The following is a 21655-nucleotide window of genomic DNA, read 5'->3' as shown; positions in this document are numbered from 1 at the left end:
GCCTGCTTCCCTTCCTCTCTCTCTGCCTGCCTCTCTGCCTATTTGTGATCTCTGTCTGTCAAATAAATAAATAAACCTTTAAAAAAAAAACAAAAAACAAAAAACACCTAAGTTTATGTTATGTCTGAGGATTATAATATTAGAGGATGAGTGTCGAATACAGCAATTATCTCTAGAGAAAATGAGATATTGGAGCAAGTAAGCATTGAAACTGCCAAAAGATGCTATTTTTGTGAAAGCAAGACAAATAACTACTTTAAAACAAAGTATTAACATCTTAGTGATATTGAATGCCTAATTGCGCTCATGAAAATTTCAGGTGTTCTATTATTGGATCACCTACAATTTAATTTGTGTAATTTATATAGAACTGATATAAGCTTTACACCTTTATAATATTGTTGAAATAATTTTTATTATTGAAAATTTTAAAATACGCTAATTAAAAAACATGATTTTACTTGAGTAAAAGGCACCTTTTCCTAATCCTAAAGCTAGGTGTGTCTTCCGAGAGGGATGGATCTCTAATCCATTCCCTGCCTCATATCCCCACCTCCGTAGGATTTGGAACAATTTCATGTGGCCTATGAACTCTCCTCAAGTGTTTGCAAAAGTCTGCGTGTATGCGCCCTTGTGCGTTTCTCCCTGGGGCAACTGCCCCTGCCTCTAAAAGATCAAGAACCGTTATTTTAGAGGGTGACCCTGGCTCTCACACTTGAACATGTTATTAGAATCACCAGGGGGTCATGTTAAACCGCAGGTTATTGGCTCCACCCTCAGAGTTTCTGAAATTCAGCAGATCTGGAAGAGGGCCCAAGGGTTTGCATTTCTAACAAGTATCCAAGGGATGGCTTCGCTGCTGATCTAGGAACCATATCTCAGATCCGCCGTTTTGCAATGTTAGCTGCGGCCAGGCTCCAGAGGCCCCCACCAGCGGAACCCCGTGTATTAACACCGTTTTATCAGCAGAGGGCAAGCCCACGTTTATCCCAACTTGTAGCAATAGCATCTTTCACCATTAGGTGGCAGCACCTGCCTACAAATCCCTACTTACAGGGCTCCCATAAATTAAAAAAAGTAATCCCAAAAGCAAGGCAAGAAAGCTACAGGAAGGGCCTTTGTCTACAATGGATGATAACCTAATTCTGACAAATGATCAAAACATCTATCTGTTAGGAATACATCCCCATGCAAATTGGGTTTCAGGTACGAGTAAAATACACCGTTTCAGAGAGTAAGGAGCTGGATGCTAGGTGGCCTCTGGCCTGAGGCCCCTGGATGGGGTTTCGTACATCTCTGATGACTGGAAATGTCCCTTTGTGGAAAGTCCTGGGCTGGATGCTGCAGAATTACCCAAGGAGCTCCCTCTCCCTCCACCCCCCATTCTAATGAAGCAGATCTGGGGTTAGGCACTGGCTGTCCTATTTTTAACAGGTGTCCCCGTGGATTCTGAGCCACAGCCATGTTTTGGCTACTGGCATCCATATGTTTAATACATGTAAACCACTGCTTAGGTATGAATATTTGGATATTCCCACTTTTCACAAAGTGGTTCTTCCTAGGTTCCAACAGCAGAATGGTTCCCAATGCAGAAGAGCCACAATGTCCAACACGGCAACCATTAGCTACACATGGCCTTGGAGCACATGAACAGTGGGTGGTCTGAACTGAGATGTGCCCTCAGGGTTAATACCGGATTTCAAAGACTTAGTAGGGGAAAAAAGGTGGTGGGGGGGGGTAAATTATTTTTAATGTGACTCTCAGAAAAATTTAATCACATAGGTGGCTCATCACCTATTTCTCCCGGACAGGCTATTTGGAGGACATGAGTAACTTGGAAAGGAATGGGTGGGAGGGAGGAACGGAAAGCAGAGAAGTTTTGACCTCCTGGCACTGGAACAGCATTCCTGACCCTGGGGCCTCACGCCCTGGCAGCTGGGCCTGGGAGCCTCCCTCCTCCTGCCGGCAGCACCCCAGCAGCTTCTCCATGAATGAGTTTCCAACAGAAGCCCAAGTTGACTGTGAAAACTCAGGAAACATTGATTCTCCAAAGAGGTCAAGTCTGAAACAGGAGCAGGTATTATCTACCTGCCCGAACTCAGAGGGGAGTTAAACGTAGGAAAATAGTGTGGTTATTACAAATGGTTGTGGGTGTGTGGGGCCAGCCCCCTGGGACTTATTTAACCTGGATCTGAGCTGAAAAACTGTCCACTGCAGCAGACAAAACCTCAACTGCTGATAATCAAACACACCGTGTTTGTCTTTGTGTTTGTTTTTTGCTTACTTATTAGAAAAAGAGCCTCTCTGCCGTCCTAGCTCTGTGCTCCAAGAGAGAAAGGCAGGTTTTCCTAAACTGGGGTTCTCGGGCCTCAGGCGTGGTTCCCTGGGTCTGTAGCACTAGCATCATCTGAGAACCTGGTAGAAAGGCACATTCTTAAGTTTTCACTCCAGACCTAAGGAACTGGAGACTCTGCAGGTAGGAGCCAGTCACTGGGGCTTTGAGCAGCTGTCCAGGAATGGTGACAATGACTCCTCTGTAAGAGGAGAAACGCTGATCTAGAGAAAGAGGAGTCTCTCTAAAGGGAAGTCCAAGGGTACTGAAAGCAGTTGGAAATTGCTCCCCACTATCTCCTGACGATTGGAAGCTGTGTGGTGAGCCAGGGAAGGGTCTCGACGTCGGATTCAGGACAACCTTGCTTCCCCAGTTGAGCACTGTTCCCTAATGGGTGACCCACCGCAGCTACTAAACTTTTCTGAGTTTGCTCTGCCATCCAAAAGTCTAAAAGACCGGGGCGGGGGAGGGTGAATAATGTATCTTGTGTATGATTCTAATTGGGAGTAAACGAGCAACTCTGTGAAAAAAGCAGCCCAGGGTTCTTGGTACAGGGGCTTATTTTTAGTTACGTGAAAGTAAGACATCCAGAATGCTAGGAAAAAACCAACCTGACAGCTCGTCTGTGGTATCATCCCATCATTCGTATCTTATCTGTGCCTGAAACATGCTTGCTCTTTTCATGGAAATTACTTATTTTCCACGATTAGTCAATAAATCTATGATAATTTTATCTAATCTCGTTCTTGCTTAATTGACTCATTAAAGCCTTATCTCTTCGGTTTTATTGAATCAGGTTGGACAGCTGGGAGCGGCCCACGTGATTTTTGAGGGTTCTATTTTCTTTGCCTTCTCATGATAAGGCTTGGGAGGCTGGTTTTGATTAAAAGAAACTGGTGTGTTGGTATTTTCTGTGCTGGAACCTGGACACTCATTCCTGGGTTTGTTGCTTTCTTAAGTCTGTCTCATGAAATGTGTGTTGCTTTGATATTAGGGATGCTTGCTGACGTAACAGTGACGCTGGGCTTTGGAAAGATCTGCTCAGGGTCGGAAGCAGCAGGTTTCACTCTTGGGTTTTCCTTCCTGGGTCTTTGAAGGAGAAGCATTGCAGGGAAGAGGTCACGTATCAGAAAACATCATTTTCAGAAGTCCTCAGATGGGGTGAGTCATCGGCAAGTCCGCCCCACGGCAGCGTTCCCCAGCGGGCACTGCTAGTTCAGGCAGCGTCCTGGCTTTGTGGAACAGGCAGCAGAAACAGCCCAGATGAGGCCAGATTAGGAATCTGAAACCAAGAATCCCCTGACTCTCACCTCTCACTGGTTTCCCCTGTTGGGTTGCGAGTGTTAATCATGAACGACTGACTTTCAGTGCTCTCTGTGTTTCAGGGTGTGTATCACAGGTGCTAAGACTTTCTTCGCCATGGGCATCTCCAGTAAGCCTTAAAACTATTGGCTTCCCCTTCAGAAGGGGAGAAAATGCACTTCCCATTTCCTGGCTGCTGGCTCTAACGGGCCGAGGGGCTGCGGTTGGCGGAGGAAGCCCAGGACCCCGCTCCCTTCTGTCTCCCCAGCTTGTGGACCTCAGGTGATGGGGGGGGGAAGAGAAGGTGGCACCTGCCTCCCCCACATCGCCCTTCCCGGGAAGTTCCAGACCACAAGAGAGACTGAACGTGCCCTCAAAACCAGATGATTTTAGCACACTGGGCTGCCCCCAGCTGCGTCGACTCCTTCTAGGGCACGCATAGCAGAGAAGGCCTATTTACAATCATTGAGGAGAGAATCAAGAGACATTTGACCTTGCATCCAAATGTGTTCCCAGCTAAGGGCGTGCTTCTAAGGCTATAAGCTGCCTGTAAGGTTGAGAGACTCTTCTTGATGTTCGCTGAGAGGCTAAGCTCTCAAAATGCCTCTCTTGGATCCACGCGCTCGATGACTGTGGGAGAGATGGTATATTCCAGAAGCCAGCACCTATTAATGTATTGACCCTGATCCATAGCTCCAAGGCTATCCCCTGGCTTGGGTGGAAGGAGACAGTGACTGGTTATTAATGTCTGCCCAAGGCCAAATGCGATGAACAACAGCCTCCAGGCACAACACAGGTATCTCTCTTCTAGAGCAAGAATTCTCCAGTTTCTCAGTTTCAGCGCCGGAAGGCTCGGTTACACTACTTACCCCCCCCACACCTCGCTCAACAAACAGAAGAAAGATCAACATTACAACAGGTTGAGTCGCTGCTGGGTGGGTATCACTGCATCTTCGTGTATCGTCCACATAATAGCAATGATCTTCAGGGCGGCTCCTCAGGGAACAAATCACGATGGCTCGACGGAGGAGACGGCCAAGACTGGAGGAGGGCAAGCGATGCCTCAAAGTAGCATTGGCCGGGGTCAGAATCTGAACCCACGCCAGCCCCACTCAACAGAGGGTGCTATCTCCCCCACCTTAAAGCACTGGCTGCCTCCGGACCTCTCATTCTGTCTGGGGCTATGTCTGGTCTCTCCAATATGGTAAAATAAATACCTTGTTAATTCATCAAGAAACAGAGTGTGTGAGATGTGGGAGTTACTCAGTAAAGAAATCTGAAGGGGAGGGGAACACTGAGCTGTTATCAGCCCCTTTCCTGCTCACAGGGAAGAGGGAGGAGCCTCCAAAGCCAGGACCCCCTGAGGACACTTCCCTGGGCATGACTGCAGGCTCTGCACTGTTCCCTGACCTTGGAGGACCCTGAAGAATTCAGGTTTCAGGTGCTTTAATGTCTCCTGCCAGTGTTTCCCCAGAACTCAGACTTCGGTTTCCCTTTGCCTTCAGCGCACGTAGTGATGCAGGCAAACCCAGCTCCTTCAGGAGGCAGTCGGAACCAGACAGCCTGGACAGGATGTAGGAAAGACGGTTTAAACAGCTTAAGAGAGGGACCATTTTAAGTCATGAATACTGCAGGAACAGCTTGGAGGCACTAAGGACCACAGATGGCTGGAAAATGCATTTGGATGCAGGAGAACTTTGGTTTTAATTTCAGATGTGTTTATTGAGGCCATATATATATATATATATATATGGAAGAAAATACATATATATATTTTTTTCTTCCTATAAAATTGAGAAAATGAAAATAAGACACCTGTAGGAGTATATTATAGCATGACCTAACATTTCAAAAATGATATTTAGATTCAAGGATTTGGGGGAAATAGAGACCATGGTTGTTTTGTTAACCAAATTCCAGCCTAGTTAGAAACCACATGTACACAGCAAATGAAGAAGTGGCTTAATGACTAACGGATGGTGCTAACATCTCCTCCATTCATCACCAGACCCACACTGGTCTTTCTCACAGGGCCTATTATGCAAATCACTAAAACTGTCTTTTTTTTTCTTCTTATGGCAGGATAAGAGAAGCTGATTCTCTCTTGACTAACTCCTGACTCCTAGCCCCTAAGTAAGGCACACAGACAAGACTTTCACTTGGGATGTGCCCATCCTGTGGACAAGCAGACAGGCCATTCGTCTAGACACATGTGGTAAGCCTTCCCATTATAGGAGAAGCATCTCCATCCTTCCAGAAGCTCCAGCCAAAGACCATGAGGTGACACCTTCATTTTCTGATGTCCAACCTACCATCTATTGGAACATCTGTTAGCTTCAAAACATATCCAGAATCAAACTCTTTCAAACTCTTTCTTAATTCCTTTATTACCACCACCGCCCCCCCCACACACATAAACACTCATTTCACTCAAAGGAAAAGCCAAAGTCATCACAATTTTCTCTAAGACTCTATCAGGCTTTTTCTGTCTGATCTCACTTACTTCTCTCTAGCCTCCCTGGCTTCCTGCTCATTCCCTATGCACATGGGGCAACTCATACCTTAGGACCTTGTCACTGACTACTTCTGCCTCCTTCAGGGCTTTCCTGAAGCATTACCATGAGGTCTATGTGGCCACTCTACTTAAATCCAGGCTCTGAGGTCCCCATGCCCCTCCCAATCCCTTACCGGCAATATGCTTTCCTAGGTCTTGTCTCAGTCTATTCGCTGCCTATCATACACACCAGATGTAAGCTCCATGGCGGCGAGGGTATTTTTTCTGATTTGTTCACCGAATGAAGGCCTAAAACAGAGTCTAGGCACATGGTGGGTGTTGAATAAATATCTATGGCATGAGTGAATGAACACCATACACACACACACACACACACACACATCTTTCATTTGAATCTCATTAGAGAAATAATCACCTCAAGATTCTTACTAGGATGAGCTGACCCTCCAAACGCAGCCAAAGTCACTCTTCCCTGTAACCCCAATTTTAGTCATTGCAGACACAACCCCCGATATCTGAAATGAAACTGAAAGATAGTGTAATAATTTCATGTCTGCCTCCTAAGTACCCAGCTCACCACACTCTGGCAACTCTCCTAGCTTTGCCAGGAGCCGTGGGCCCCCTTTGAGGGTCAGGCAGCTGTCCTGCACCTCGGGACCGGTGTATTTGGTCACCGATTCCTGCTGGCCTCAGCAACCACGGACTGACATTAATTCTCAGGAATTTCACTGCATTACCAAGCTTTTTTGTTGCATCTTCTTCCCGCAAGTCTGTCCAGTATTTAAACTGTGTCTCAATCTCGACTCCAGCGAGACTGAGTTTCTTAAATCTCTGTTTCAGTGTCCTCACCTGTAAAACGAAGATAATGATAATACTAGTGCCCTTGTTGTTATCACTAGGCACACAAAACACGTATCCTTTGGGTTTCTTATTTCCAGCAGCTAGTACAGTGCCTGGGAAGTACTTAGGAAAAAAGTCTGCTGGATAGATGAGTGAATGAATGAATGAATGAATGAGTCAATGAGCTAACTCAGTGCAGAGGCAATACGTTCTCATCTCCATTTAGCACAAACCTAGCACCTAATAATTCTCAGGAATGGCTTGTTGAATTTTGAGCGAATGGCATACAGCAAGATTTCTGCACACATTCTGCATAGTACAGACAATTTTGGAAAAGCATAAAATAAACCATAATACAGATAGCTTGGAGGAAAGTGGGGTGGCGCTTAAGTTCTAGGAGATGAATAGACAAGGTCTGTGACTTTGGGCAAATTTTTAAAACTTTTCTGGGTCTCAGGGCTCTCCTCTACCAACCAGGGCTGAAGAGTCACTAGGAGCTAGGAGGACTACACCAGACAGTGCCTGCAAAATGCACGATTCAGGGCCTGGCACCTGGATTACCTTGTCCAACAACCACTGACTTTAAAACCACGTGGACAGAAGGGCTGACACATGCACACCTGCATGGTAGGCCCCAGGGCTCCTAGAGAAGGCAGGTGTCCAGCTTTACAGAAGCAGAGCTAAGTCTCCAGAGACCCATTTTTCTAGCCACACGTCTTTTCATGTTTGTGTGCGTAGACACCTTCACCAAAGGTGTCTTTTTTCTTGTCCCCTCCTGCCCATGATCCCGGGAACGACCTAGAATAATTTCCCGCTTCTCTGACCAGAACTTCTTCATTTGTCATGTGCGAGGCATTTCTCCAAACCTTTTAAAACAAGTCCAGACACGTCTTTTCCTTTCAGGAGACTTGAGAACGAAAACTGGGCATTTTTTCCCTCTCCTCACTTCCTCCCCTGGACCCTCGCCAAATCTCCGCAAGCAAGCAAGCAAGCAAGAGGCTGGGCTGGGCTGGGCGGCAGGAGGCTCGGTGCACGATGGTTCCAGCTCTTAATCGGGGATGGCACACATCTTCACACCGGCCCTGTGCAGCTGAACTTTCGCCCTAGTTGGTTTAAATCCAGCAAACAGCCGCGATTTGTTATAATTTATCATTCCGGACTGCGCTGTGAGGTTTGTGTCATTACTCTTCCTTTTTAATGTCATATATTTTGAACTGATTGACTTCTCTAAAAACTTATGGTTATTATTTAAGAGAAAAGAACTGAGAGAAAGTTTTCTTGCACTTGGATGAGAGGAGGTGGGGAACTGTCCGCACCTTTGTCTATCTGAATGGGGTATTGGGAGGCGGGTGGAGGCAACAGCTTCCTTCTGTGTCTTTCAAAAAGTAAAATTTAGGGGCACCTGGGTGGGTCAGTTCTTAAGCACCTGCGTTCAGCTCAGGTCATGATCCTGGGGTCCTGGGATCGAGCCCCACATCCAGCTCCCCTCTCCCACTTCCATCGGCTTGTGTTCCTTCTCTCCTTGTCTCTTTCTCTGTCAAATAAATAAATAAAATCTTAAAAAACAAAAAAGCCCTGAAATTTTTTATATTACAACTTTAGGGAGTCAGAGGAATACCCAACCAAGCAACAAATTTTTCTCCTCACCTAAACTTTGAAAAGGAAGATTAAACGTTCTCAAGCTTAAAGTCGGGAGGAGGAAAACCATGAAAACAAAAGCGCAGAATGACAGAAGGAACACTTCTCACTATTTAAAACATGTCCCCATATTTCCCCCATTTCATCCTATAAATGAAAACGCCTTCGAAGGAAAATACCTACTCCTGCATAGTGTTCCTCATGGAGCCTGCTTACTCTTCAGTACCTTCTTTTTGATTAGAATCCGTGAATTAAGGGTCTGCATCAGGAGCTTTAGTGATGTATGTGCCATATACTTGTTCATATGTATGTATGTACAGATGTGTGTGTGTGTGTGTGCGCACATACATGTGGTGACTAACTCTTTAAGAATCAGCTTAAAAGTACTATTTGGAGCACGAGCTGTAGGAGAGGGTGGTAGGGAAGCAGCAGGGACTCCTTCTGTCTTGTTTCCTACCAAATCTCAACACCAAGAAGTATACTCAGTCAATGTTTGTTGACTCCATGAAGACAGGAGATGATACACTGAAGAAACTTACACATGTAAACGTGGCAGTATGTACAACGCTGGAGGAAAGAAATTCGAGCAACCAGATGGAGGCATCTGCAGTGATTCCTGACATTCCGACATTGACATTCTGTGGTAGTTGTTGACATTTTAACATCCATACCATTTTTGTTTTTACCCCTGAAAACAAAACATTAAACTTGCAACTTCTTTTTATTACCATGCAGTCTGTGCCCTCAGCCCACCCCTCCCCCACAATTAGCTTTACCTCGTCCCTCATCCACAACCCATCCTTGACGCTCACCTCATCCCTCCATAGACCTCCCTGTATCCTTTACTCTGTCCTTTACCAGGGGCCCCCAAATCAAAATATCCCTGGTGTCCAAGCAGTGCACAATGTCAAACAGTATTCTAGTGGCACTTGGAACCCATGGGGTACAAATGGCCTGACCAAGGGTGCTAGAAGTGCACACATCAGGAGAGGCAGAGTGAGAGGAAATGGGAAGGAACAACACGTAGGATTTGGCAACAGAGTTGATACAGCAGAAGGGACACAAAGAATGGCCAAAGAGGACTCTCTAGTCAGCACGCGATGAGAAGAATGAAGACATTGGGGAAGTGGGGGCCAGAAGAGGGTGTGAGAACAGCTGAGGAGAGGGTTTGGACTGGGGTATGCCAAGGTCAGTAGCAACATCAAAACCCTAAGTAGCTTTACATGGTTGCTGATTACAGTTGGCATCGATGGTCCAAGATGCATGGGAACAGTACATTTTGGGGTCACGTTCTAGAAGGGCTGAAGAACAGAAGGAGTCCCTGAGAAGGACATCCCCAAACAAGGGCTGTGTCAAGGCTGCAGGGGCTACACTCTGGTGTGTGGCCACCACACAGGAGGCCACACTCTACCACTCACTTGTTTCTGCGGCCCTGGAGGTGAAGGGTGAGGCCGATCCCCTAAGCCATTTCTGGCTGAGGGAGTCGTCAAGGAAGCAACTGCTCATTATCCTTCTATACCTCACTTTAATCAAATGAAGAACTCCTTAGAATTCTTCCCCTGAGAGAAAGTTCTCTCCCCTGAAGGAGAACAGGGCTGTGACTTAGAAACCCAAAGACAAGTTTGCTATGGCTGCCATAAGCAACAGAAATTTGGGCGATGTGAGCAATATAAATTTATTTTCTCACAATACTGGATGTGAGAAGTCCGGGATCAAGATTGGTTCCTTCTGAGGGCTGTGAAGGAGGAATGTGTTCCAGGCCTCTCTCCTTGACTTAGAGATGTCTGTCTTCATATTCACACGTTGTTCTTCCTGTATCTTCACATTGTCTTTCCTTGGTATGTATCTCTGTGTCCAAACTTCCCCTTTTTATAAGGACACCAGTCATATGAGGTTAGCACCCACTGTAATGATTTCACTTGAACTTGATTGCCTCTGTGCAGACCCTGTCTCCAAACATGGCCCCATTCTGAGGTACTGGGGATGAAGATTTCAACATATGAATTTGAGGGGACCCAGTTCAATCCATCACAGCGAGTCAGAGGGAAAGGACAAGTGCATGAGGAAGTACACATTCTAGGAGAGCTCCATCTAAGTGTGCAGGGTTGGCAGTCATCAGCTTGGCCTCAGACCTTTGGAAATCCCCTGCATCTGGTCTTCCCAATTCTCGTAATCTCATCCCACCGAAAAAGACATCTAAATACATTCCATGCATTTCTGGTGAGAAGCTCAGTCTGCTGCCCTCCATGCAGTATGCTAGTGAGGTTTTAACTAGAGTGCTTTAAATGGTTTGCGTAAACTAGGGCCTCTGAGGCATTTCACCCTTTCCTTAGGCCTAAACAAATCTTCTCCAGGTATTCAAGACTTTGCACAATATTAGACCTCCTGAAGTTCTGTCTCTTAGTGACGAATCACTATGATGATTGAAAATGGCTGGTGACCTTTCCCCTTCGTGTCATTGCAGGGAAACCCGAAGTCGTGTTCTTCCAGACTGGTTATATGGACACTGCTAGGGGAAGCAAAAGGGTTGACACTCACGACACATAAGTGGGGGCTCAGGCAGAGTTCCTGGGAGAGCCCTAACCGTGTACCAGGTGCTGTGCTAAGCCCGAGGGTTCACCTGGGAGCAGGGCAGGCTTCCGGGAGGGTGAGGGAATTCTCCCATTCCCCCGGGCAGATGGGGTTTACAGGTGGAAGGGCAGAGCAGCTCAGAGACCGGGGGACTCATCCTGTTGTTGTCAGACACAATCTTTGCTTACTGGTTGTGCGAAAATTTTGATGGGTGGGTTCCCCCGTTGTATCTGTTGCTAAGTATGTTTATACTACCCTTGCCTAGGAGCGTACTGTTGGAGGGAAACTGAGAAGGGGTGAAAGCAGCAAACAGTGCAAGCTAAAGAAATGGGCTTTAGGTGGTTCTAGTTTAGAGAATTAGCTTGAGGAAAATGAGCCAGGACTCGTGTGGCAATTCTCAACCATCTTAGTATTGGGACTCTTTTCCCCTCTTAGGACTGAGGACCAAAAATAAATAAATAAATAATTTTGAAAGATTACTGAGGACCTTAAAGAGCTTCTATTTATATAGTTTAAATCTATTAATATTGACTGTGCTAGAAATTAAAATAGAAATTTTTGTGACATATGTTTATTCCTTTAATAAAATTAACTATCCATTACATGTTCACATAACTTATTTCTCATGAAAGTTAATTATATTTTATTCCTCAAAAATGTAGTGAGAAGACTGTCATTGGGTTATATTTCTGGACATTTATTTAATGTCTGGCCTCGGAGAAGGCAGCTAGAATCTCATGTCTTTTCTGCATTCAATCTGTTAGTTGTGCTGTTTCAGCTGAAGCACAAGATGGAAATCCAGTCTTACACAGATATGTAATTGGGAAAGGCAGGAGTTTGTGGGTTTCCTGAAAAGAACTCAGGACTCTCTAGGAGTCCTCTGGTCACACTTTGAAAACCACACTAGATTACTACGTTAGTGGTTTTATTATCTTATTCTATCCTGATCAGAACTCTTCTAATGATACTGTTACAAGGAGACTCAACTGTCAGCATTTTAACCCATAATATAAGAAACATTTAAAAATTTGTCTGTGCGTACATACCTAAGTCTCAACTCTTTTTACCTCTACGTTTGAGAAGTCAGCTTTGTGCTAAAACTATCTTTTAGATTGTTTGAAGTAAGAAGGTTAGCTAAAAAAAAAAAAAAAAATTAGAAACAAATAGAATTACTCAACACCTATATTCAATTATCATAGTTTTTTTAAATGCCTCCAACTCTGAAGACCCCAAAACTCTTAACTATGCATTTACAAATGATATTAAAATATGTATCATAAGCCATAGGCAATAGGGAGTATTTTGTGAAATTTGTTTTGTCTTTTTTTTTTTTTTTTTTTTTGATCTTTCGAGGAACTGTGTCATATGAATCATGGTGATGACCATTGTCAATGCAAAAGGAGATAAGGGAAACTGGTTCATTGCTCAACTGTTTCAAGCCCAACCCTCATTAGCAAATTGTGGCTCTTCAGGCTGACCAAGGGAGTCTGAGCCTCATACGACTGAATGGAGACACAGGAGACTGACCCTTGCAAATCTTTGAGGTACAGAGAGTATCACCTTAAAAGCAGCCACTAATTGTTTTTCTAAGCCAGTGGTTTGCAGAATTTCATGTGCTATATATAATATGGTTAACAAGGATGACTGAGTTTGAAGAGAACAGTCCACAGATGCCAAAAAGGCTAAAGAAGCTCACCATGAAGTTACGTCTTAGGACCAGTAATTCTAGCCAAAGGAGGGAAGAAGAAGAAGGAGAAAGAGGAGTGCTGCCTCTTCCCCTTATTGAAAACAGGGCTGTCCCTAGATGGTACTTAGCTTGAAAGGCCCCCTTCCACAAATTTTTTGCACCCTCTACCACACTGGAAAGCCCCTCTCCCTGAATGCACAGTGTTTCCCCCTGTTCTTGCCCTATGTCACTTGGGTCCATAATTTCCCCAATAGCTGCCCTTCTCTTTAGCCTCACTAGCTAAACTCTGGTACCTCACCTGGGTGTCCCAACAAAGTCTGTTTTAGGCACATTCAGCCTTCAAGCTTCAAGTTCAAATTCACATACACATTTCCTGCCTTGTCCCTGTTTTTGTGAGTTTAGACCTGGGGTAAAACCAGTGTCCCTGAGGACCTACCTCTTTGCCAAGGCAAAGTAGGCTTAATTGGTGATCCTTCAGTAAAGTGTCATAAAGAGAACTCAAAACCCTCAGATGCTGTGAGGGGAAATGCTGAGCACCAGGGAGAGGTTATAAGGACATCTCACACTCCCACCCCCAAAGCTACTTTAAGTTACTCTTGTCAGGAGAGAAGCATCATGCCCCAGGGAACGCAAATTTGGGTGTCTGATTTTGTGTGAAGAAAAGTGCATAAGATGTTTTTTCTAGATTTATTTGCAGAAAAAAAAAAATCGTGGTCTTCCAGCTTCAAATTAGGATTTTTTTAATTTTTTATTTTTTATAGACATATAATATATTTTTATCCCCAGGGGTACAGGTCTGTGAATCGCCAGGTTTATACACTTCACAGCACTCACCATAGCACATACCCTCCCCAATGTCCATAACCCCAAATTAGGATTTTAAATGATGGCCTATAATATCAGACATTGTTACTGCAGGTCTGCTGATGGGGTCCAGAGAAAAGGCCAGAGGCCTTAGTGGGGTGTTGCCAACTGAGAGTCAATCTGTGTGGTTTTTTTTTTTTTTTAAAGATTTATTTATTTGACAGACAGAGATCACAAGTAGGCTGAGAGGCAGGCAGAGAGAGAGAGGCGGAAGCAGGCTCCCTGCTGAGCAGAGAGCCTGATGCAGGGCTCGATCCCAGGACCCTGGGACCATGACCCGAGCCAAAGGCAGAGGCTTTAACCCACTGAGCCACCCAGGTGCCCCTTGTGTGTTTTTTCAACTACCATAAAATGACAGTATGCTTTTGCACTTGCTGGGAAAAGGATACCTTCCTTTTTGCCTCATTGCAAATCATTGAATTCATGGTATTCATGGTATTGGACAGGCTGAAACTTTCCAACACCACACTTTCCCTTCCTTTGTGGTTTGATTTTCTTGGTAATGATTCCATTCTATAGTTTTGTATAGAAAACTGGGTTAACATTTCTCCCAGATGTTCTGTAGCAATCCAAAATCAAGTATGAGTCTCCACTAAATCATAATAGGGGTGGTATTGATCCTTGCCTTGATTGCATCGGTCAGGAGACTGATGTCCAGACAGACTCCATTTGGAGTAGAACTGCTGTCTGGGTTTTCTGGAACAAGAGACTGATTTGGACTCATGCAAGGTTTTCCAACCCCAGCTAGACACTGGTGAGGGTCTCATGTGCCAGTCAGAGGCTGCGGGGGATATTCATTCTCAATTTTAGTGTTCCATGAAGGAGGTTTGGCAGACACAAAGGAGAGAGTACTATATTTACTTTAAAAAAAAAAAAAAGATTTTACTTACTTGTTAGAGAGGGGGAGGAGAGAGAGAGCACAAGCAGGAGGAGCGGCAGAGGGAGAAGCAGGCTGCCTGCTGAGCAGGGACCCAACGCTGGGCTCTGTCCCAGGACCCTGGGATCATGACCTGAGCTGAAGCTAGACGTTTAGCCAATTGAGTCACCCAGGTGCCTCTACTAGGTTTACTTGTAAAGAAATGTTAAAGTAGTTATAATTATTGGATTGCATATATGGATTAAGTTGTGGAATAGGAATAATAGGACCTTGAGATAATGTGGTTTATTTTAAAGTATAAACACACAGGCGTGTGTTCATATTTCGTGGAGTAATAGAAGGAAAACTTGTCCTGAACGAGCAAATAAGCTTAGGAAAACCAGACTCACAGATTCGTTCACATTCCTGGCTTTATGACCCTATGGTTTTATCTGGTTAATGTTAACTTTCCACACTTGGCTACCAAAATAGCTTTCCATTCTGAGGCTTTTACTGCGAATGGGTAGCTTCAGTTTTCCTTTCACACCTCACCGGATATTAATCTTTCAGAATCCTTGTCCTCCCTTTTGCAATGTTCACACTTCCTATTGAGAAACTGCTGCACACACTGAGGATATCCTGCTTGGTCAGCTGGGTCGGCTGTTCTGAGTGGCAATTCTTAGGAGATATGCCCCCCCATTATTCCCCCTGACGGTGGCCCTGGGGGACACGCCTTGTACCCTAGTAGCTCTGAGGCTTGTCAGACCCAAATCATTCTCTGACTAATCATGGTCTTGAATAACAGTTGTCATCCAAAGTTGGTTCTCTTACGGAATTACCATGGCTAAGCAATCATTTATTTGTTTAGAAGCATTAGACATTTTTTTTTTTTTAGAGGCGATTCCCTGAGGATTATGCTGTTTTGCATCAGGCTATGCAGGAAGACATCTTTTAGGAACACTAGGTTCTCAGGGAGGCGCATCGAAGTGAGTAGAAACAATTGTGAATGGAAAGGTGATTTGAGGACATGATCATTCCAGCTCAATTCGTTTCTGAACTGTGGCTTCTCATAGTACTTCATGGATTGTTTTATGAATGCTGGGAAGTCTGATGTGGGAAAAACATGGGCAACTTTTCTAAGGCTCATATCATTGAGGGTATTTCTTCATTCAAGGAGGAGAGTTTGTTCCAAATTGGGGGAGATTGAGAACATACTTTCTAGAACTTAAATCCTAACTCTGCTGCTATCCCTGTTATCTACTGCCATGTAACGAAGCACCCTAAAATTTAGAGGACTCAAACAAAAGCCATTTTCTTGTTCATGATTGTATGAATTAGGAATTCAGACCAGGCTCAGTGGGGATGGTTTACGGTATTGTCTAAGGCAGATTATGCCGTGCTAGAAGATCCAAGATGGCCTTATTATGCTCATGGTTAGGACAATGGTGCTGGCGGATGGCTGGGAGGTATGGGTAGTTCTATGTGCACTGAGGTAGCTGGCTCTTCAAAGAACTGGACGTCCTCTTATAACTGTAAGTCACACAGTGTCACTTCCTCACATTCTGTTGATCAAAGTAAATCACTGGGTTGACCTAGATTCAAACAGAGGGGCAACAGACCCCGCTCCTGGGCCAGAAAGCATCACAATGGCACAGGAATTGTTGCTAGCCACTTTCTGCTGAAATGTTTCTACAGTGGCTTGTTCTAGCAAAAGGCTTATAAATTCCTTCACTTAGCCAATTAGTATTAGTCAAGTGCCTCAAAAAAATAGAAAGGGTCACTTATTTTATTAACTCCAAAGTGCCATTAACTGTAAAAGGTACATTGTTCTATACATTACTCAAAAAAAGAAAAAAGCCACCAAGTAAACCATGACATGACATAAATTGTTAAGATGCATCTTGATTTCAGAGATATTACAAGGTGGAGGAATTGTGCATATTCAAGATAATGAAAAAATGGTAATTTTCTAACTCAGCAGAGTTCTAAGACAAATAGATAAAATCCAAGGTTTGGAAGCTAGTCATTATTTTGATCACTGACTCCATCAATTGGGCATCTTGCACAGTCCTTATCCTGACTAAGGCACTCATTCTGGCATGGTCTGATAGCACGGGGACTTAAAAGATCATTATTTTCCTCCTACCTCCTCATCAAACCATGAGGGGCAGGCAAACTGTGAGAATCAAGAGAACAACTGGTATTTGTGGCTCAATTAGCAAAGCTGTACTCTTTTGGGTAACTGATCCCCATTTTTGGTTGCTTTGCTCCCACTCAGCTCAACCAATACACCTAGACCTTCTACTAGGTTCTTTATTTCACTCACTGAATATTTTTCATCATAGGTAAGTTTTCAGTAGTTTCACACTGGCTTCCTAGATGACGGGATTTCCAAAAATAACCTGGGTCATAAAAGCAGTGAGTACCATACTTCCAAATTTGGTCAATGCTTATTGGATTCCTATGTATGCCACAGAGTGTGCTAGATGCTACAGTGGTCAGAAAGACAGACTTGCAGCATTCCCTTTCACAGTCCGATGGGGGAGGCAGGCAATGGACAAGTAAAACAAACATCTTAAATCATGAGAGATCTTATAAGTATGATGGGGGAAATGAAGAAGGTAATGAGAGCCGCCTGGGTGGCTCAGTGGGTTAAAGCCTCTGCCTTCGGCTCAGGTCATGATCCCAGGTTCCTGGGATCAGAGCCCCACATTGGGCTCTCTGCTCAGCAGGGAGCCTGCTTTCTCCTTTCTCTCTCTGCCTGCCTCTCTGCCTACTTGTGATCTCTGGTCAAATAAAATAAATAAAATCTTAAAAAAAAAAAAAAGAAGGTAATGAGGGAAAATAAGAGGAGACTTCTTTAAAGAGCGATGATCGTGGAAGGGCATTCTGAGGAAAGAGTATTTAAGCAAACAACGAAAGATTTAAAAGGACAAGCCATGCAATAAGCCAAGGGAAAGTGCTTCTAGCTGGAACAGAAGACACAGCAAGTACAAAAATGCTGAGGTCACAAAGAACTTGGCATGTTTTTGAAACTGAAAGTAGATAGATATAATCCGAGAACAAGGAGCAAATTTCTCTAGAAAACCATAGAGCAGGCCTAGAGATTGATGTCAAAATGTCTCCTATGTTCCACCCGGGCAAAACAAACAGAAAATATTTAAAAAACAGACAGCAAAAACAAAAACAAAAAACAAAACTGGAACCAGAATATTATAAGCCTAAAAACATCTCTGAGAGGAAAATAAAATGAGTCCTAGAGTGGTTTTTCTCTTTCCTTTCTTCCTAGAATATAATGAGACAGTTCTTAGATTTATAGAAGCTTATTCATGAAGTCGATATTTCTCAACATGAGTAATGAAGCAAGCCTTTAAAGGAAAAAAAATATATAAATCATCAGCATTGACTTAAATCATTTTAATTATGTTTCTTTAAGATGAATGAAGTGTGAATGCCTTGTGCTCATAGATCTTATGCAAATCTAAAACGAAATCAAGTTTATCAATTAAAGGCAAACTGAGTTACAAAACCAACAAAGAGTTATCAACATTAATTTAGAGCAATGAGTGATGCTATTTGCTGCTGCTAAATTGCCCATGTTTGGTTTACTAGCAGACTATACAACCGATGAGTTTCATTCCACTTGTTGCAAAGTTGGATCATTACTGTTATCATCTTCTTTGATCATCTTTTTAAAAATTAGATGGATGCATTATTCATCCAGTGGATTCATTATCATAAGGCCAATGAGCACACTTCAAAATACAATGTTGAAGTTAAAATATACAACAACAAAAATATACTGTTTAACAAAAAATTTTTTTGTTTTTCACTATTGCACTTACAATCTAACCATGCTAATTTATGTATTCACAATGAAGATTTCATAAATAGCCAATGATTTTTTGTAAATATGTACTAATGGTCTGCTCTGGGGTCTATATAGTTTCTTATGCTAATGATTAGGATCATTCCATTCTCCCACTACCTTTCTCTATGAAATGACTGGTGTGTATATTGCATTGTAATTTGGCTTTCCTTGGTACTCATATGCCCATATGTTCGACGCAGATGTCCCTATGAAATCACATGGAGTATTTCAATAAAAGGTGGTAGTCTGGGAGTTCTAGAATATGCTCAGATTATTATAAGATTATCATAAATATGAAAACCCCACCAAGTTTAATCCCACAGACTTTGCAGACTCTAGAAATACATCAGAAGGGTCCAGGTTGAGAAATGGTACATACATCAATAATGGGTTCAGAAGGAAGAATGGGGCTGAAATGTTTAATAGTATCAGGAACAATCAGCCTAATGTGAATACAACAGGACTAATGCATGCCACAGAGACACAGCATGGGACATCTATTCAGTTTAGAAAGAATGTGAATAAGGAAGTTTGAAAAATGTAGTAGCTAATAATAATGATGATGATTAACACTTGTTAAGTATCTAGAGTATCGGGCACTGTGTCAAGTAATTATTAACAATGATAAAAAAGAGAATACAGTTCATTTATTAGCTACTACAGGCATATGTAATAGAAAAACATAATTCTAACTAGGACACTTTTTAAAAGAGAAAGCAGGAGAGCAATTACTTTCTAATTTAACAATGTCAGGTCTAACAGTCTAAACAAAATCTCTCACGAAAGATTTCCTGCCCGATTTCTGGAGACCCAGAATCTCTTCCTGAGACTTGAATACCAATACACGTCTCAAACAGTGTCAGTGATAGAATGGTGTCCACAAACGGCTGCCAGGAGCCCCTTCCCTCCCTGTCCATGTGAAGTCTGATGCCCCTTCCTTTGAAAACAGTCTGGTCTTAGTGGTTTGCTTAACCAGTAAATTACAGTAGAAGTAGCATTTGGGTGCCTGTAAATCTAGGTCTTAAGAATGGAACTTGGAACTTCTACCTAGCTCTTCTGAACTGCAACTGTGTGAGATGTTCCCTCTTGGACCCAAGTATGAGAAGGCTGCTGGAGGAAGGCCAAGCAATGCGTGTGAACACTGGCACGGTCCATGCCAGCTGAGCCCCCAGTCAATGGCCAGCATCCATGGCCAGCCAAAGGTGTGCACCCCATCTGTGGCTCCTGGCCACTTCCAGAGAAAACCAACTGAGAGAATCCCAGCTCAGCCCATGGAAACATGGAAAATACTAATAAGTGTAGTTTGAAGTCTCTAAGTCTTAGGATGCTTTGTTTTGCAGCTATAGGTCAATATACTAGGATCCCAAGCCAAATCATTCATTTCCCCCCAAACCCACTCTGCCTTTGTGTGTCCCATCATAAACTTCCATTTAATTAGGTAAAAAATCTTGAAGTCATCCCTGAGCTTCTCTTTTTCTCAAATGCTGCCTGCAATTCACTGGCAAATCCTGTTGGCTTAGTATCTAAATCATATCCCAAATTTCCTCATGTATTACTTCTTCTGCCCCTCCCATCTTCATCCAAAGCTCCCAGGACCTCTTCCCTCCCGCACTAGCTGCGGAGTGGGGCTCCCTGCTCCCACCTTTGCCTCTAGGGTTTCTTCTCCACGTGACAGGCAGCCAGAGTCCTCCTGCAAAAACAGAAATTCCTCTGCTCACAGTCCTCTTGTCACATGTAAAATAAGCCCAAAGTCCTGGCCATGGCCTAGAATGTACCCCAGGCCCTGGCTCGCTCCCGTTTCCTTGCTGACCTCATTTCCTACTGCTCTCCTCTTTGCGCACTCTTCGGCCAGACAGACCCTCTTGCTTGTTTCTTGAACACGCCAGTCACATCTGTAGTTCGTTTTTTTTGTTTTGTTTTGTTTTTTAATATTTTATTCATCTATTTGACAGACAGAGATCACAAATAGGCAGAGAGGCAGGCAGAGAGAGAGGGGGAAGCAGGCTCCCTGCTGAGCAGAGAGCCCGATGAGGGGCTCCATCCCAGGACCCTGAGATCATGACCTGAGTCAAAAGCAGAGGCTTTAACCCCCTGTAGTTCAGGTTCTTTACACACTCTCTTCCCTTACCCTAAAATACTTTTCCTAGTGATATTACTATGAAACTTTGATCCACATCTCTGTGCATATTGCTGCTGCTCCAGGAGGCCCTTCTCTGACCACCCTCACTAAAATAGCAATGCTGGACTTTCTGCAACCCCATACACTGCTTTAGTCTTCTCTGTCATATTTCCATCACCACCATTTGCTGTGGATCCATCCAATGGAACCCTATGAGACCCTATGAGAACAAGGATATTTTCCGTTTTGTTTACTGATGCATCTCCAGTGCCTAAAAGAATGCCTGGCATATAGTAGGCCCTCAACAAATACTTGTCGATGAATGAATGATCCCCAGACCTGTTTCCCAGAGTGTCAGTAAGTACTTACACACATCTGCCTGCCTGACATTTAAGCTAATGTTTTCCATATGTCATTCAGCTCTGAACCTCAAGACACATGACTTTCCCAGGCTAAAAGGGGATGGAGAGGACACATCATCCCCATGCTGTCCGCCTTACTAATATTTGGCCTCAGTACTGTCTGGAGGTTAGGTATTCTCTGTGTGTGACCACAAATCCTCCTCCCAATCCTAACTTCTTGGAGCTCAGGTTCAGATAGACTTTATTTAGGAGCCTACATAAGTTCAGATGGCGACCCTGGTCATTCATCTATTTAATTAATGTCAGTAGAGCCCCTACTCTGTCCCAGGCCCTGTAAAATGTACTGGTGATACAGTATGGAATAAGATAGACTTATAGGAATAAGAATAAGATACAGTATGGAATAAGATAATACCGCATTGCTGCCTATTAAAAATTAAGATAAAATGTTCTGGTGTCAATACCTGTAAAAGTTCATGTCTGTTATCTATTTTTGCCATTATATATCCTTCTGAGTCAGCAAAGTCAAGTGCTGTTTTCCCATTTTACAGAAGAAAAAATTCAGTCCCATTAGAGAAGCATAATGGAAGTCATTTAAGACTACCAGGCAGGTTTGTATATTCAAATGTGTTTCCCACATTGGCTGCCACTGAAACCAACATTCTCCCATAAAAGATTTTTTTCTTTGACCAATGATA

At 43.6% G+C, this 21655-nt stretch overlaps 2 long non-coding RNA genes across 3 annotated transcripts in view; one reads left to right on the top strand and one right to left on the bottom strand.

The window, feature by feature from the left end:
- Positions 1 to 3330: 3330 nt before the first annotated feature.
- Positions 3331 to 8561, top strand: LOC309845585. 2 transcript variants are annotated; one of them, XR_014301354.1, is made up of 3 exons: positions 3331 to 3493; positions 5717 to 5849; positions 7893 to 8561. It is a non-coding gene; the product is annotated as an uncharacterized lncRNA (long non-coding RNA). The 2 variants fall into 2 exon arrangements; XR_014301355.1 differs by lacking the exon at positions 3331 to 3493 and adding an exon at positions 4993 to 5075.
- The window catches only part of LOC309845583, a 62190-nt gene continuing 48696 nt past the window's right edge, over positions 8162 to 21655 (bottom strand). Inside the window, exons 2-3 of the long non-coding RNA XR_014301352.1 lie at positions 9167 to 9315; positions 8162 to 8523 (exon numbers count right to left, since the gene is read on the bottom strand). This is a non-coding gene — a long non-coding RNA (uncharacterized lncRNA). The remainder of the gene's footprint in view (positions 8524 to 9166; positions 9316 to 21655) is intronic.

This window comes from Mustela nivalis, assembly GCF_964662115.1.
Source record: "Mustela nivalis genome assembly, chromosome: 12".
In the NCBI taxonomy this organism is placed as follows: Eukaryota; Metazoa; Chordata; class Mammalia; order Carnivora; family Mustelidae; genus Mustela; species Mustela nivalis.
Note: the sequence above shows the minus strand (reverse complement) of the source record. Positions and strands in the feature narration are given on the sequence as shown.